Source organism: Lacerta agilis, chromosome 1, assembly GCF_009819535.1.
Source record: "Lacerta agilis isolate rLacAgi1 chromosome 1, rLacAgi1.pri, whole genome shotgun sequence".
Taxonomy (NCBI): domain Eukaryota; kingdom Metazoa; phylum Chordata; class Lepidosauria; order Squamata; family Lacertidae; genus Lacerta; species Lacerta agilis.
In genome coordinates, this window is record NC_046312.1 from 126,680,371 (window position 1) to 126,696,658 (window position 16,288).

The 16,288-nt window shown below is 44.0% G+C and overlaps 1 long non-coding RNA gene across 1 annotated transcript; it reads left to right on the top strand.

Moving 5' to 3' along the window:
* Nucleotides 1-3,600: 3,600 nt before the first annotated feature.
* On the top strand, nt 3,601-8,124 carry LOC117061377. Its single transcript, XR_004428083.1, has 3 exons — nt 3,601-3,812; nt 4,812-4,928; nt 7,898-8,124. It is a non-coding gene; the product is annotated as an uncharacterized LOC117061377 (long non-coding RNA).
* The last annotated feature ends 8,164 nt before the right edge of the window (nt 8,125-16,288 follow it).

A 16,288-nucleotide genomic window follows, 5' to 3' on the forward strand; every position in this document is an offset into this window, starting at 1 on the left:
ACTACCGGCCAGCTGATCAGTGGCCCCTGCTAGATCCTGGGCTTGCATAGAGATATGCAGGGCTAAAAGAATGGAAATGGTTTATATTGAATATCTACAGACAAATGGTAAACAGATAAGGACATTGGCAGGATTATTGTAATAACCTGCAGTTTCATAAGAACATCTATTTAAAGTAGATGAATTTAGAAAAAAAGGTTAATTTAGACTATGCAGGAAATGTAAAAAACAAATTTAAGGAAACGCAGAAAGAGAAGGAAGGAAGAAGTTTTGAAATGTTAGAATGATTGTAAAACTATTGAAATATATATAACTGAAAACAATTTTATTTTTTTTAAAAAAAGAGATGTGCAGGGCATTTTGAAGTCCAGACAATCAGCTGATTGTATGGCCTTCAAAGCGCAGCACCAGGCTTTATGAAAGCATCAACAATCGGATGATCGATTTGATTATTTGGTGTGTGTTTTTCTAATGGGCCAAGCAATTGCAAACATTTTATAAATTGACAAATTCCATTTGAAGCTTTATTGAAGTCAGTTTCTCTTGCATGTTCACATTTAATACACAAAACAGATGAGTGGCTTTTGCTTCTTTTATCTATTAAATTATTATTTATTAAATTTATAAACTGCTCTTCATTATGAGGAGAGGATTGCAGTTCCCTTTGCTTAATTTCCTTGCGTTTTTGGCTGCCTGATTTGTATTTCATAGCCAAACATAGTAGCATGGTTGGGGTGTGTGTATGTGTGTATACCAGATTTTTATTCTCATATATTTTTTGACCATCACCTCCTGGGAAATAGAAGGGGAAGAAATGGAGACAGTGAGAGATTTGACTTTCTTGGGCTCCATGATCACTGCAGATGGTGACAGCAGTCATGAAATTAAAAGACGCCTGCTTCTTGGGAGAAAAGCAATGAAAAACCTAGACAGCATCTTAAAAAGCTTAAAAAGCATCACCTTGCTGACAAAGGTCCGTATACGGTAGTTAAAGCTATGGTTTTCCCAGTAGTAATGTATGGAAGTGAGAGCTGGACCATAAAGAAGGCTGATTGCCGAAGAATTGATGCTTTTGAATTATGGTGCTGGAGGAGACTCTTGAGAGTCCCATGGACTGCAAGAAGATCAAACGTATCCATTCTCAAAGAAATCAGCCCTGAGTGCTCACTAGAAGGACAGATCCTGAAGTTGAGGCTCCAGTACTTTGGCCACCTCATGAGAAGAGAAGACTCCCTGGAAAAGACCCTGGTGTTGGGAAAGATGGAGGGCACAAGGAGAAGGGGACGACAGAGGATGAGATGGTTGGACAGTGTCCTCGAAGCGACTAGCATGAGTTTGGCCAAACTCTGGGAGGCAGTGGTGGATAGGGGTTCCTGGCGTGCTCTGGCCCATGGGGTCACGAAGAGTCGGACACGACTGAACGACTGAACAACAGCAACAATTTTTTTGACCCAGTTAATCAGCAGCATTGACTCTCACTGTGCCTAGAATCAAGCCCTTTTCCCTTCCTTTGCTGTCACTTGAAACATCCATGTGTGCTTCAAGGAGGGGCTTTTTAAAGACATCTGCCTGCCCACCCCTAATCCCCACCTCTGTTAGGTTACTATAAGCTGTCTGAGCCTCAAGCAAGCCAATTCCCTGATTCCATTTTCCTTGGGGGGGGGGGGGGAGAAAGACGCCCTCAACATTCCATAGGTCCTTGAATTCATTAAGCACAGGCCCTTCTGGGACCATTTATTTGAGGTCCGCCCCCCCACAAAAAATGTATTTTTCTTTACAAAGTTAGTAAGGTTTACCTAGGGAGCCCCTAGTACGCAGAAACAACAACCTTATTTTGTGATGCGACTGTTTTCACTTCCAAATTGATAGGCACCAGATTACCCAAATCTGAAATTATAAGGAATTGTGATGATGCAGATTCTTACACTGGAACATCAAGGGAGTTCAGGCTAGAATTGTTCCATTAGCAGCACCCACACCCTCAAATAGCTGTCTGGTAGTGCTCTTTGGAGCACAACTTCAGCTGCATGTCCCTCTGAGCGTCCTCTGTGTTTCCATCGGTGTTCTCCTGCCACCATAAACAATAAAACAAAGCACTTGTATACTGCTCCCTGCACGTACAAGCACTACACAAATATTGTTTCTGTAATCCTTACAATGCCTGTGTAACAAAGATCGGTGTCATCGCTCCCCTGCTGGAGACAAAGAACCGAGGCTTAGAGACTGTGACTTTCTTAAGGCCACCTGGTAAGTTCATGGGAACAGCAAAAAATAAAAAAATAAAAAAAAATCAGCCTCTAAAAATCTGGTTTTTAGGATAGGAATAGGAATAAGGATAGGAATAATTTATTATTGGCCAAGTACATTTTCCAACATACTTGGAATTTGTTTCGGCTACATTGCAATGTAAACATACAGACACTGTTCCTCTCACAATACAAAGAAGCAAAGAAACCCCGCCCATAATTTACCTCCCCTTCAGCTATACAACTACGAATTTAACAATTTAATGGCACAAGGGAAAAAACTATTCTTGTGCCTGGCCGATTTTGTATATGAAGTCATGTAGTGACGTCAAGATGGAAGTAAATCAAGCAGATGATGACCGGGATGTAAAGGATCTGCTACAATTCTCTCTGCTCTCTTCCTAACTTGGGTAGCATAAATTGTCTCTATTGAAGGCAAGCTAGCACCAGTTACCCTTTCTGCAATTCTTACAGCTCATTGGAGCCTTTTCTTGTCTCTCTTGGAGGCTGTACCGTACCAAGCTGTTATAGAATTACAGAGAACAGTTTCAATGATGCCTCTGTAGAATTTTATTCGTATGGTTTCAATTATTAATTGCATTTGTTTGTCACGTTATTCAGAAAAATGTCTCGAGGCGACGTAAAAAAAGAAGAAGATGCCAAACGAAAGCCAGATAGGTAAAACGAAAAGCTGAAAGGAGAAACAGGGAGTACAAGTTCGACATACTTAGTCACTGTGCTAAGCTTTAAGAAAGAGCTGTCCTTAAAATACTAATAAAAAGGATGGACGTTGCTGGAAGTGTGTGGTAGCTGTTCTTCACATGAACAGCTTGAGATGTGAATAAGGTCTCTTGCTTTATTTCAGGATCGTCATCTCTTTGGCACGCCATCAGAGGACAGACAGTGGATGGTCCTCCATTTGAGGGAGTCCTCTGTTGGAAGGGCTGCCTGGTCTAAGTCTGTCTTATATGAAGACCCCCAAGAAGGGAATGCAAGGACTCATCCACAGCAGGCAGGTCACCTGTGCACAGGTGTATGGTATTGAATAACAACAATTATTTCTAAGTTGGCATCTATATATTTAAATGAGCCAGTGTGGTGTAGTGGTTAAGAGCGGTAGACTCGTAATCTGGTGAACCGGGTTCGCGTCCCCGCTCCTCCACGTGCAGCTGCTGGGTGACCTTGGGCTAGTCACACTTCTCTGAAGTCTCTCAGCCCCACTCACCTCACAGAGTGTTTGTTGTGGGGGAGGAAGGGAAAGGAGAATGTTAGCCGCTTTGAGACTCCTTAGGGTAGTGATAAAGCGGGATATCAAATCCAAACTCCTCTTCTTCTTCAATTGCAAATTTTGTCCATTTTTTTTCCAGGTGATGCATTTCCCTTTTCCCTGGAAAGCTGCCACCCTAAATTTGAACCACCCGTCAGGTTGCGCCAGGAAGAGATACCCACCCAGCTGTCTGCATGTGTGAATCAGACCTAATAATCTTCCTTTGTACTTTATCCTAAACTGATGTAACCCACCTACCCGTCCCACAGCAGCAGCCTTTGCAGGGACCAGAAAGTACGGTAAGTGCAGAGCCTAATTAATGCCCCCGAACTGTTGCTATATCTAAAGCAAGCACACACTACTTTACATTTATTCAGCAATTCATCAAAGAAACAAAAATCCTTCCTCCAGTAAACCTGTTCCACTAGCAATTGAACTGAGTTTATATCTGCATTTCCAGGACTATTCACATTTCCATATGATGAAACTGAACACGAATATGTTGCTAGAAAAACCAGAAAAAATAGCTCTTCGTGTAATATGAGATAATTCAGTGCAGCAATTTTAAACAAAATCTGAGATGTGGTAGTTGCTTTTTTTTAGTTTTTAGTTTTTTTTAAATAGTGGACATCCACCATGGAGCAACCCAACTGAAGAAGATAACAGAGTTTACCCAGACCTTGTTGCTGGTTGTCCCCAAAATGAGCATTGAGATTCCTGCAATGCAGGGGTTTGGACTAGATGACCCTGGGGGGTCCCTTCTAGCTTCTATGATTCATTACCCTCACCACCCCTGCTTTCATACCCTCCAAAATTTCCCCGATGAAAATAGGGACGTCCCATCCCATAATGATAATTTTACTATTTATACCCCACATATCTTACTGGCTTGCCCTAGCAGCTTCCAACATATATAAAAACATTATAATTTTTTTTAAAAAACTTCCCTATACAGGATTGCCTTCAGATGGCTCGGGGGTCGGATAACTCCATATCCTCCAACATTTATCCAATGAAAATAGGGACGCCCTAAGGAAAAGCGGGATATTCTGGGATCAAATCAGAAACCGGGACGGCTTCTCTAAATCAGGAACGTCCCAGGAAAATAGGGACACTTGGAGGTTCCTTGAGCATCTTTTCTTGGAGGAAAGTGTTCCTGAACTCTGATAGTGCTTCTCACTCTCCGGGATGGAGGGTCGAGAGGGGTGTGTGAATGTGTGCGCAAACTAGCGTAGTGTCCAAAGTTCACGTTTGTTGCCTCACCCCACTTTTCCCTCTGGCGCTCCCCCCCCCCCAAGGCACGTGGCTCCTGGAAAACTTCCCAAAAAGAAATGTGGCCCTCCGACTGGAAGAGGTTCTCCACCTGAACTGCAGTCGCCGATTTACTCCCAAACTACGGTGGTGTTTTGTAGACGGTAAGCAAGTTCTTTGTTTTCGACCTTCAGTCTTTGCAGTCTGAAACTTGCCTTATATACTTTTGGACTGTCAGGTGTGACATATTGCAAAATGTCAGGGCTGTACATGTGAGCACAGGCGTGTTTGGTTAAGCACCGCTTTTCTAAAACAGTAAAGTGACGTCCCGTTTGAGAAACAGCCATGATGAATGATTTTAGGTCAAGGAAAGTCATTTAGTATTTGTTGTGTAAATATCTATCTATTGTGGACTATGAGTCTGTGAATTATGCAAGCGCATGTGAAATAACTTTCTCCCTTCCCTCTCATTTATTCAACAGAATATAAATGGGTCCTTCAAACCAATTAGGGCCCTTTGTGTTGGAAGCTATTGTGTACTTAAAAACATTTTCTTAAAAAGGGGACATGCATTATTTACTTAAAATAAGCTGATATTCAAGAGTTCTGTTAGCACAGATGGCTTTTAGGACTGTGGCTAGACGGCTGAAATCTATTAGGCTGCATCCAACTAAGAGATACTCCAAGTAGACCTGTTGGAATAGATAGCTTTAAGTTAGCTGTCTTCAATGGGCCTCCTCGGAGTATGATTTGTTGTTGTTGTTCAGTCGTTCAGTCGTGTCCGACTCTTCGTGACCCCATGGACCAGAGCACGCCAGGCATGCCTATCCTCCACTGCCTCCCGCAGTTTGGCCAAACTCATGCTAGTCGCTTCGAGAACACTGTCCAGCCATCTCATCCTCTGTCGTCCCCTTCTCCTTGTGCCCTCCATCTTTCCCAACATCAGGGTCTTTTCCAGGGAGTGTTCTCTTCTCATGAGGTGGCCAAAGTACTGGAGCCTCAGCTTCAGGATCTGTCCTTCCAGTGAGCACTCAGGCCTGATTTCCTTCAGAATGGATAGGTTTGATCTACTTGCCGTCCATGGGACTCTCAAGAGTCTCCTCCAGCACCATAATTCAAAAGCCTCAATTCTTCGGCGATCAGCCTTCTTTATGGTCCAGCTCTCACTTCCATACATTACTACTGGGAAAACCATAGCTTTAACTATACGGACCTTTGTCGGCAAGGTGATGTCTTTGCTTTTTAAGATACTGTCTAGGTTTGTCATTGCTTTTCTCCCAAGAAGCAGGCGTCTTCTAATTTCGTGACTGCTGTCACCATCTGCAGTGATCATGGAACCCAAGAAAGTGAAATCTCTCACTGCCTCCATTTCTTCCCCTTCTATTTGCCAGGAGGTGATGGGACCAGTGGCCATGATCTTAGTTTTTTTGATGTTGAGCTTCAGACCATATTTTGCACTCTCCTCTTTCACCCTCATTAAAAGGTTCTTTAATTCCTCCTCACTTTCTGCCATCAAGGTTGTATCATCAGCATATCTGAGGTTGTTGATATTATGACCTGTCCATCTTGACCTGTCCATAGCTTCCCTGAGTAATTCAAGCCCCTTCGCCACGACAAGGCAGTGATCCAGGAAGCGGGGAGTATTATTTAATCATATGTACTGTGTTGTAACCATCAAATCATAAGCAGTCTTTTTTTGCTGCTTAAGGCACTCTCTTCATAGGCACTGGACTGGAGACTAGCACCGATGCCTTTTGGTGGCTAGTGGCTTGCCTAGTTAGGTCCTCCATGCCTTCCTAGTTGGCTTGCGAGGCCATTTTGACTTGCCCACACCCACCAAGCCCTATATCTGAGGTCATATAGGATGTCGGTGCAAAAGCACAACTGGACCAAAGGAGACCTGCAGACCTCATCGCCTGCCAAGCCCTGTGCAAGGTGCTTTGACCGTCAGCTAATTGCTGGGACTTGCAAAGTGCCGCGGGTGACATTTTGCAGGCCCCGGTGATCAGCTGGTTGCCTGTGCAAAAGCAGGCCACCTGACACTATTGGGATGTCAGGTGACTGACAAGTGTGAGGCTCTGCCCATCTGTCTAACTTGGCCTTGCAAGGGTGAAGGAGATCGGATCTGGCCTGGAAGGTAGTCAGTAAAGAAGACAGGAGTCCTGAATTTTGGGCATTGGCTGCCTGTCTGTTGTTTGCTTACAGAGGAGCTGATGTGGCCGAAACCCTAACCCTGTGTGTTTGCCTAATTAATAATAATGTTATTATTTATACCCTGCCCACCTGGCTGGGTCTCCCGAGCCAGTATGAGTGGCTTCCAGCACATATAAAAACATTATAAAATGCCAAACATGAAAACCTTCCCAGTACAGGGCTGCCTTCAGATGTCTTCTAAAAGTTGTGTAGTTGTTTATCTCTGTAAGGAGGGAGCCACTGCTGAGAAGGCCCTCTGCCTGGTTCCCTGTTAACTTCACTTCTCACAGTAAGGGTACTCCATCTATTCAATTTACATTATTGTAAATAAAAATATTAGAAAACAGCCTCCATGTCCCCAGTAAACTTTCTTTGCAAGGGGCACAGGCTGCCCTAGAACTTCCTACCACTCAGGGACGTGGGCAGCATTAAAAAACTAATAGCAGTAGCCAACTACGTTTAACTAAGAGTAGTTCCATTGACATGAATGAACATGGCTAAGCTACGTCCATTCATGTAAATGGGCCTCCTCTGAGTAAAAACATGCTTTATGCTTTCCTGGATGATCAAGACTAATGCCCGTTTGTATTTTCATTAAATGACGATTATTATATAAAGTTCCTACTGGCCTTGAACTTTAATTTTGACAAGGCGGGCTGATGGGGAAGAAACAACGAAATCTCTCTGCCCCAAACAATCCAACCTCCAAAGTGCCATCACTTGGAAAGGCTGCTTGTTCTGCAAAGACACGCTTGCAATGATAATCTTATCTTGGGCTTATCAAGAATGGGAGGAGGCACATGGCTACCCCAAGGGGGCAGGGCTGGCCCTACCATGAGGCCAAGGCGAACGCTTTGCTTCAGGTGGAGCAAGTGCCCACCTGCTGCCACCTGTCTCCTAAATGAAAAGGTGACTGGATGACTTTCTCTTGCACCCGAAGGGAGCTCTGCACTGGCCACTGGCAGAGAGAGGCAAGTTCAACATTAATCCAAGATCAAGGCTGGCAGCGGCTGCGGGGGCCACTTCCTAGGAGTGCTGCTCCTTTGCCGCTCCTTGGCAGTGGCTTCCATCATTTCAGATCTCACTCCAGAGCCTCGCTCTCCGAGGATGGACACAGAGAAAGAAGCATTTTAGGGCAAGCTGAAGCAGAGCACTGTGCGGAGCCCCACCGACTTCAGCGGGTGAGAGCTGCGCTCGTGCCCCCCCCATAAATCAAGGGGGGCCTAAAAGTGTCCAGAAATTTTGGCTGAACACCGAGTTGCCAGTGTAGCCTTGCAAAACGTGCTGACACATTGACTATATTATTATTATTATTAATAATAATAATAATTGTGGGGGGAGAGATGGGGGTGCCTTTTAAAGATTCCCAAAACAACAAAAACATTGGCTCCCCAAAACCGGACCCTCGGACGTCACAACCGTGCCAAAAACTCCACTTGCGTAATTGGCCCTGAGATTTCGGAGGGGAATAAAATCCAATTTACCTGTCAAAAAAGCAGGTCTGAATAGGTCGCGGCCAAATGGGCCCCGGGGAATGGAGTGCCACTGGCTGCCTCCAAGCCCCCCCCCCCGTTTCGCTTCTTTTCACTCTCCTCTCCGCAGGCCGTCCTTTTTCTCGCAGAGCAAAGAGAGAGGAGGAAAAGTTGGAACAATCTGCTAAAGAGGCACAATGTTCTTTGCACAGTTAGTCCACTAATTACTATTAAGCTCTAGTTCCCTTTTGTGTTCCAATGGGGAGCCTTCAATGAGATGCTACCTCTTGGGCCTTTCATGGGGCTGGCCTACCCCTTGAATAGCAGACTTCTCCCCCACGTCTTTTCCCATATTAGTTGTCCCCCCCTCCCCTCATTCTTTCCTCCCCCCCCACATTTTCTTCAGATGCCTCTTTCCGCCCCCCCCACCTTCTTTACTTTTCCTCTCTTTTTTTTGTCCATGTTGTGTAAGGCCCTAAATGAATCTTGACTGCCCCCACGGCCGACTGGAGACGCACAAAAGCGCCCCGTTCCCCCAGCTACAGCACCATTATGCGCCCTAACAATGTACTAATTGGCAGTGACAATCGTGCTGTTGGGGGAGGAAGGGATTGTAAAGGGGGGGGGGCTTGGTTCTTTTCTAATCAGCAAGCCCACTAAATCATAATAAAAAAAATAAGATAAAATACAGAAAGGAAGGAAGGGGAGAGAGAGAGGGAGAGAAAGGTATGGGCTGAAGGGAGAGCAACACTTTGCAAGACGTGAGGTTATTTTGTTTGGGTCAGGCAGAAAAAGAATAAAATCATTTTGGTGTGTGTGTGGGGGGGGTAACGTGGAGCAAGGGTAACGACACATAAATCGACATTCTCTCTTTTCTGCATGGGGGCATTATTCTGCAGAGAAAACATGAGGAGAAGGTGGCGGCGCATGCAGGTGTAAAAGGAGATTCGCGAATGATTCCCACACAAACCTTTTGGCACAGATCTGTTTTCCCTACAGGAACGCTTTTGGGGAAGAAGTAACCTGTAAATGCGTTCCCCACACCTCGGGACCATTATCTCGCAGAGAAACAATTCCCATTCCGTTCGCTTGAGGTGCTTCCAGCTGGTTGTGATACCGTGGGTCGGATTCAATAGCGCACCGGCGAGCTCTGGTTGCGCAATTCAAGTGGATTTTTGCGCATCTTCCCTCTTCCCCCAACACACCTGGTGGCTTTAATTAGAAAGATGCAAGTGCCTGCCTAACGGTACAATTAACACCCCCATGTTGCCGATACACTTCTTTTTCTGCCTCTTAGCAAAACATATCACTCAACTCTGGAACCCCAAAGGCTTATGAGGACACAGTGACTGCAGTTCTGGATGGGCAGTGAATATGCGTTCATATCCATATTGTGAATTTGCTGGGTGCCGTTTCTTGTTATGTGTGGCTTGTTGTGCATGATGAAAGGTCATGGCTGATATCTGCTTATTCCTTATTGTTGATGCTGCCTTGAGCCACAGGTAGGTTTAACCCAACGCTCCCTCCTTCACTGGCTGACAGGGCTTCTCTTGCTACCAGTGCTTGGAACTGGAGGGTAAAAGGTTGTTTTCTGCTGCTCCAGAGAAGCGGACACGGGGCAATGGATTCAAACTACAAGAAAGAAGATTCCACCTAAACATTAGGAAGAACTTCCAGACAGTGAGAGCTGTTCGGCAGTGGAATTTGCTACCAAGGAGTGTGGTGGAGTCTCCTTCTTTGGAGGTCTTTAAGCAGAGGCTTGACAGCCATCTGTCAGGAATGCTTTGATGGTGTTTCCTGCTTGGCAGGGGGTTGGACTGGATGGCCCTTGTGGTCTCTTCCAACTCTATGATTTTGGAACCGAACTTGAGATATTATGCATGCCAAACACGTGGTCTTCCACTGACCTCTACGAAGACTTTAAGTATCAAAAACTTGGTGGCATTTACTTTTTTTTTTTAAAGGACCTATTCACAACATGTTGAAAAGCACATCGCAAAATGATTATGCATTGTAGTACACCAGCCATTGCCTGCCTGAGGCCTTCCAGATGTGTTGTGCTATAACTCTTTAGTCGTAGTCAAAAACATCTGGAGGGTACCAGGTTGTTGAAGGCTGTATCACAGAAACACTTGGAAATTCTACTGTGCTGACTCTTTATTATTATTTTTTTAAGGCATGCTAACAATAAGAGGTCGTCCTATTCCAAATATTCCACAATGGGAATTCAGAGGCAAAGGGGGTGCATAATATTACCTGTGCAAGATCTCACCCTACTCTCAGTGGAAGAGAAAGTTAATGGAAATAAGTTCAGCCCAATACCCAGACAATTATGTTTTATGAACATCTAATCTACCAAGACTCTGGCCTCGTTCAAGAGTTGCAGGGAGCAAAGCATTGAAGGTTCTGTGTATGCAAATAATGATCTGGTACAGGGAAACATATTTTCACCAAGTATCAGGACTGATGGAAAACTTTGCCCAATTCCCATCTTTACAAGACCAGTTCCCAGGTTGCAGGGGCATAGCAAGGTAAATTGGTAACCGGGGGCAAAAAAAATTTTGTCACCCCCCCCCCCCCCGAGGCATAGGAAGGTCAGGTGGTACCCGGTATGGAAAATTTCTTGTCAACCCCCCCATTGACCCCCCCCCCGCAAAAATGGTTTTACGTTATTTCATTTTTTCTTGCAAAGGAATAATAACAAGTAATAATAATTAAAAAAAACTTTTTTTCTATATCCCACCCTCCCCGGCCGAAGTCGGGCTCAGGGTGGCTAACATCAGATACATAACATTGGTATAAAATCAAACAATAATTAATTACCTCTCAAAATCAAATTAAAGTCTAATTAGATGGCTTTCCACAGGGTTAGGGTTGGGAACAGTAAGTGTTCTCTGAACTGAAATTTCAGCCTTCATGACATAGGAAAACAGGCAAGTGAACAGCTATTTTGGTGGAGGAGGGTCAAGATATTAACCGATATGCATGAAATTTCATATATAGCATTATAATCCCTAGTATAGTAAGATAAGACCTTCGGAGCAGGCATTTTCCAAAAAAAAAAAAATCAACTTTTTTTTTCAAAAAAATTGTCCTTGATAATTTGTCACCCCCTCCATTATGGAACCCGGGGCAGCCCGCCCCCTGCCCCCCTTGCTACGCCCCTGCCAGGTTGTCCTTTGTCCTTGGATCCCATAGCAGCTGCAGCAGAATCTGTAATCACCAGATCACACAAATTATGCCAAACGTCAAAAAAATAAATTAAAAAAAATTCCTTCCAGTAGCACCTTAGAGACCAACTAAGTTTGTTCTTGGTATGAGCTTTCGTGTGTATGCACACTTCTTCAGATACATCAGGAATCACAAGACAGAGAAACCAGTAGGAGAACACTTCAATCTCCTAGGACATTCTATACAAGATCTCAAAGTAGCTGTCTTATTACAAAAGAATTTCAGAAATAGACTGGAAAGAGAAGTTGCTGAATTACAACTTATTACCAAACTTAAAGCCATGGAGAGACTTGGCCTGAATAGAGACATTGGATTCTTATCTCATTATACATGACAAAGCTATTTTTGGCCAACTCACCCCTTGCTTTTTCCTGTAAGACCAATTGCAGTCGTTAACAGGAGTCAACAGGTTTTCCACACCTATCAGTCAATCCCCCATTCCCACCACCCTTCTGAGTCATACCCCTCCCCTCCCCACTCCCTCACTATATATAAGGGTCTGGTGACTTCTGTTTCAGTGTATCTGAAGAAGTGTGCATGCACACGAAATCCACCTACCTGTAGCTATGCCAAACGTGTCTGTAGCTGGGAAATTACAGAGATATGTGCTTGGACCTAATCTGAAGACAGATCTGGTAAGTGCCATATAAAAAACGTTTTGATGTAAAACTCGAAATATGCATAAAAACAGCAATATGGGGAAATCCAGCCAGATGGGCGGGGTACAAATAATAAATATTATTATTATTATTATTATTAATATAGGCAACGTTGCCTCATTATTTCTGTCACCGAGCCGTGAAAAGACTGCTGTGTGATCCACTTCTTTTTGCCATACCCCTGTGTAAAATTTTGGACCTTGTACTATGATGCTTTCCAACAACTTCTCCTTCCTTAAATGCTTTTCCCCATTTGCCTTGTGCCGCCTTCCAGTTCTAGGAGCCTTCATAAGGGTTTGGTGGCTATTTTAACCTGACCTGTTGGTAAGCTGTATGCTCACCAGGGGCGTAGCAAGGGGGGCGTAGGGGGCAGACCGCCCCATGTTCCATAATGGAGGGGGTGACAAATTATCAGGGAACAATTACTGCCCTACTAGTGCGGTTCATAAAAAAACTTGTTTTTAAAATGCCTGCTCCGAAGGTCTTATCTTACTATACTAGGGATTATATAGCTATATATGAAATTTCATGTATATCGGTTAATATCCTGAGCCTCCACCAAAAAAGCTGTTTACATGCCTGTTTTCTTATGTCGTGAAGGCTGAAATTTCAGTTCAGTGGAGCACTTACTGTTCCCAACCCTAACCCTGTGGAAAGCCATCTAATTAGACTTTAATTTGATTTTGAGATGTTTTTAGGAGGTAATTTAATTATTGTTAGATTTTATACCAATGTTATGTATCTGATGTTAGCCACCCTGAACCCGACTTCGGCCGGGGAGGGCGGGGTATAAATAAAAGTTTTTTTTATAATTATTACTTGTTATTATTCCTTTGTAAGAAAATATGAAATAATGTATAACCATTTTTGCAAGGGGGGGAATCAATGGGGGGGTGACAAAAAATTTTTTGCCCCCGGGTACTAATTTACCTTCCTACGCCCCCGATGCTCACTTAAATGTTCGTGCATCCTAAATGATCGGTTAAATGTTGATTGTTACTACTATTTTAGTATTGTCGCGATGTTTTATTACATATTGTTACTGTATTACTGTCTTTAGACACCCATTTCTGCGTGAACCACTTTGAGCCCAGGTTTACTTATAGAAAATGTGGTGTATAAATAGAATATAACCTCCATTTTTCTGGGAAAGCATGAATTCAGGGCAGCTGTTTGGCAGGCAATTTGAAATGTGACAATGGTAGGTGGGGAAAGTGATTGGTGCCCCCCCCCACTTCTCCTGCCCCATGTGCCCCACTGGAAGTGGCTTTCTCTGACTCAGGGAATGTTGCATTCATCTTCATGAGGTGACTAATTTGGCTTTGAGATTTGGTTCTTCTGCATGAAACTTTTTTCTTTTTTAGCAACATGATTCATGCAAAATTGACCGTATTCTATTCAGCAAAACAAACAGTGTTTCCCCCCCTTCTTTTAACATAACTTTTTGGGATGCAAACAACTTCTTCAAATTACATAAGCTTCTATATGTCCACAAGCATATATGTTTCGAATCAGTTCCACTTGCTACTATGCCTCTCAACAGATCCCCCCCTCCAAAATCAGCATTTTGGGAGGTCTCTGAAGCAAGGTTGCCGCAGAAGATTTCAGTGAAAGTGTGGTTCAGGGTTTCTCTGGTCCACTTACACTCAAGAGGTTGCGCAGAGACAATCAATCCATGCCATTCTGCAGGACAAGTCTGGTTTTTTCTTGACAGTGGCACGACGTCTCTTCTCCATGTTATGGAGAACAAGCCCCCCCCCCCCCCGTTTCTTTATTTTCTGGCTGCACACACCGCTCTGCTTTGTGCCTTAATTTTGTCCAAGGGTTAATTTTGTACAAGTAGTTAGAGCAAAAGGATGGCTTAACCTGGTCCTCTCCAGATGTTGTGGGATGCCAGCTGCCAGATCTGGGAGGGTACCAGGATAGTCACCTCTCAGTTACAGGAGCACAGGGGATGGAGAGCAACAACATGGAGCTCTGCCCATGTGTTCAAGCTTGCATTGGAGAGGTTCCTTGAGCCATGGTCCTTGTTTCTTGCAATGGGTTTTGCCCACATAGTTTGAATGCACAGCATCTGTCTGTTGTACTTCCATGGAAAACCTTCCCCCGTGAATAGGCTTGGGAGAGACAGGTTAGATGCCAGTGGAATAATCCATGACAAGAACTCACATCTGTGGCACTGTGTCTTTGTAGGAAGAGGTGCTTCCCTCCCTCCCAGCCCAATCAGTGCAAAACTGGGCATTTGGCAAATCCTTTAAGCCTCTGAAAAACCTCAGCTGCTGCAAACAATGGATTCGTTTAATGCCAACCGTAATGGGATTTTTATTAGGAACCAGAACAAAACCAGGACTTCCTTTCACAGTAAGCTCAATCAACACTCATCAGGTGGTAGGAATTTTTAACTGTACCGAGTACCAACTTGGGTTGCCTGTGAACAAACTGCAAAAACAACCATTTCAGTGTCAGCTGCCCCTCTTCTCTGCCGTTCACCAGGTCTCTTGCCAAGCATTCCCAAAATGAAACCTGACATTAAGAAGCCTATAAGTCCACCTCTTCCATGGTCAAGTGGTGGATCAACCAGATGCCTGGAAAAGGAAAAGGAAACCCCAGTGCTTGTTATTAATAAAGACTGATAAAGTGCAGCAATGAAAAAAGTTAACATTTGCCTTACAGACACCATGTAGGAAGGCAGATAAATACATAAAGAGCATCTGCTTTGCACATAGAAGATCTCATGTTCATTCCCTGGCATCTCCAGGTGGAGCTGGGAGAGAACTCTGTAGGAAACCCTGGAGACCTGCTTTAATTCAATGTAGACATGAAGGACTGATGGTCTTCCTCAGTATATTAATAATAATTTATTATTTATACCCTGCCCATCTGGTTGGGTTTCCCCAGCCACTCTGGGCGGCTCCCATCAGAATATTAAAAACACGATCAAACCTCAAACATTCAAAGCTTCCCCAAACAGGGCTGCCTTCAGATGTCTTCGAAAAGTCAGATACCGTATTTTTCGCTCCATAGAACGCACCGGACCATAGGGCGCACCTCATTTTTAGAGGAGGAAACAAGGGGGGGAAAAAATATTTTTCTGGTTTTCCTCCCCTAAAAGCCCTTTTTTGTGGGTTTTTTTTTTTTTTTTTGAGGATCAGCTAAAAGTTTTGCAGCTGTTTTTGCAAAGGCAAAAGGCTTTTTTAAGGATCAGCTAAAAGTTTTGCAGCTTTTTTTGCAAAGGGAAAAGCCCTGGTTGGTTTTTTTTTTTTGAGGATCAGCTAAAAGTTTTGCAGCTGTTTTTGCAAAGGCAAAAGGCTTTTTTTTTAGGATCAGCTAAAAGTTTTGCAGCTTTTTTTGCAAAGGGAAAAGCCCTGGTTGGGGTTTTTTTCGAGGATCAGCTAAAGGTTTTGCAGTTTTTTTTTGCAAAGGGGGAAAAGCAAAGCTCCTTTTGCAAAGGGGGAAAAGCAAAGAGGAAAAGCCCCATTTTTATGAGGTTTAACTCACATTTCTGAAAAATCTTAAGGAAAGGGAGCCATTTCTACAGTTTCCAGACAGATAATCTAATCAGCCAGTCACATGTCCTGGGGAAACAAACAACCTCCCTCTGCAGCACATTCAACAAAGGAGGGCGGGGCTGAAAGGGAGCCGGGACTCTTATCTCTCTCCCGATCTCTTGCTGATCAGCTGCTGAGCGGGGTCCTTTCAACACCCCCTTTTCTCTTTGTAAAATAAAAAGCACGATCCTCTTTTGGCCCCCGGGCCATTCAGCTCCAGGGACCGCCATTCGCTCCATAAGACGCACAGGCATTTCCCCTTACTTTTCAGGAGGAAAAAAAGTGCGTCTTATGGAGCAAAAAATACGGTAGTTGTTTATTTCTGTGACATCTGATGGGAGGGCGTTCCACAAGGCGGGCACCACTACCAAGAAGGCCCTCAGCCTGGTTCCCTGTAGCTTCACTTCTCGCAGTGAGGGAA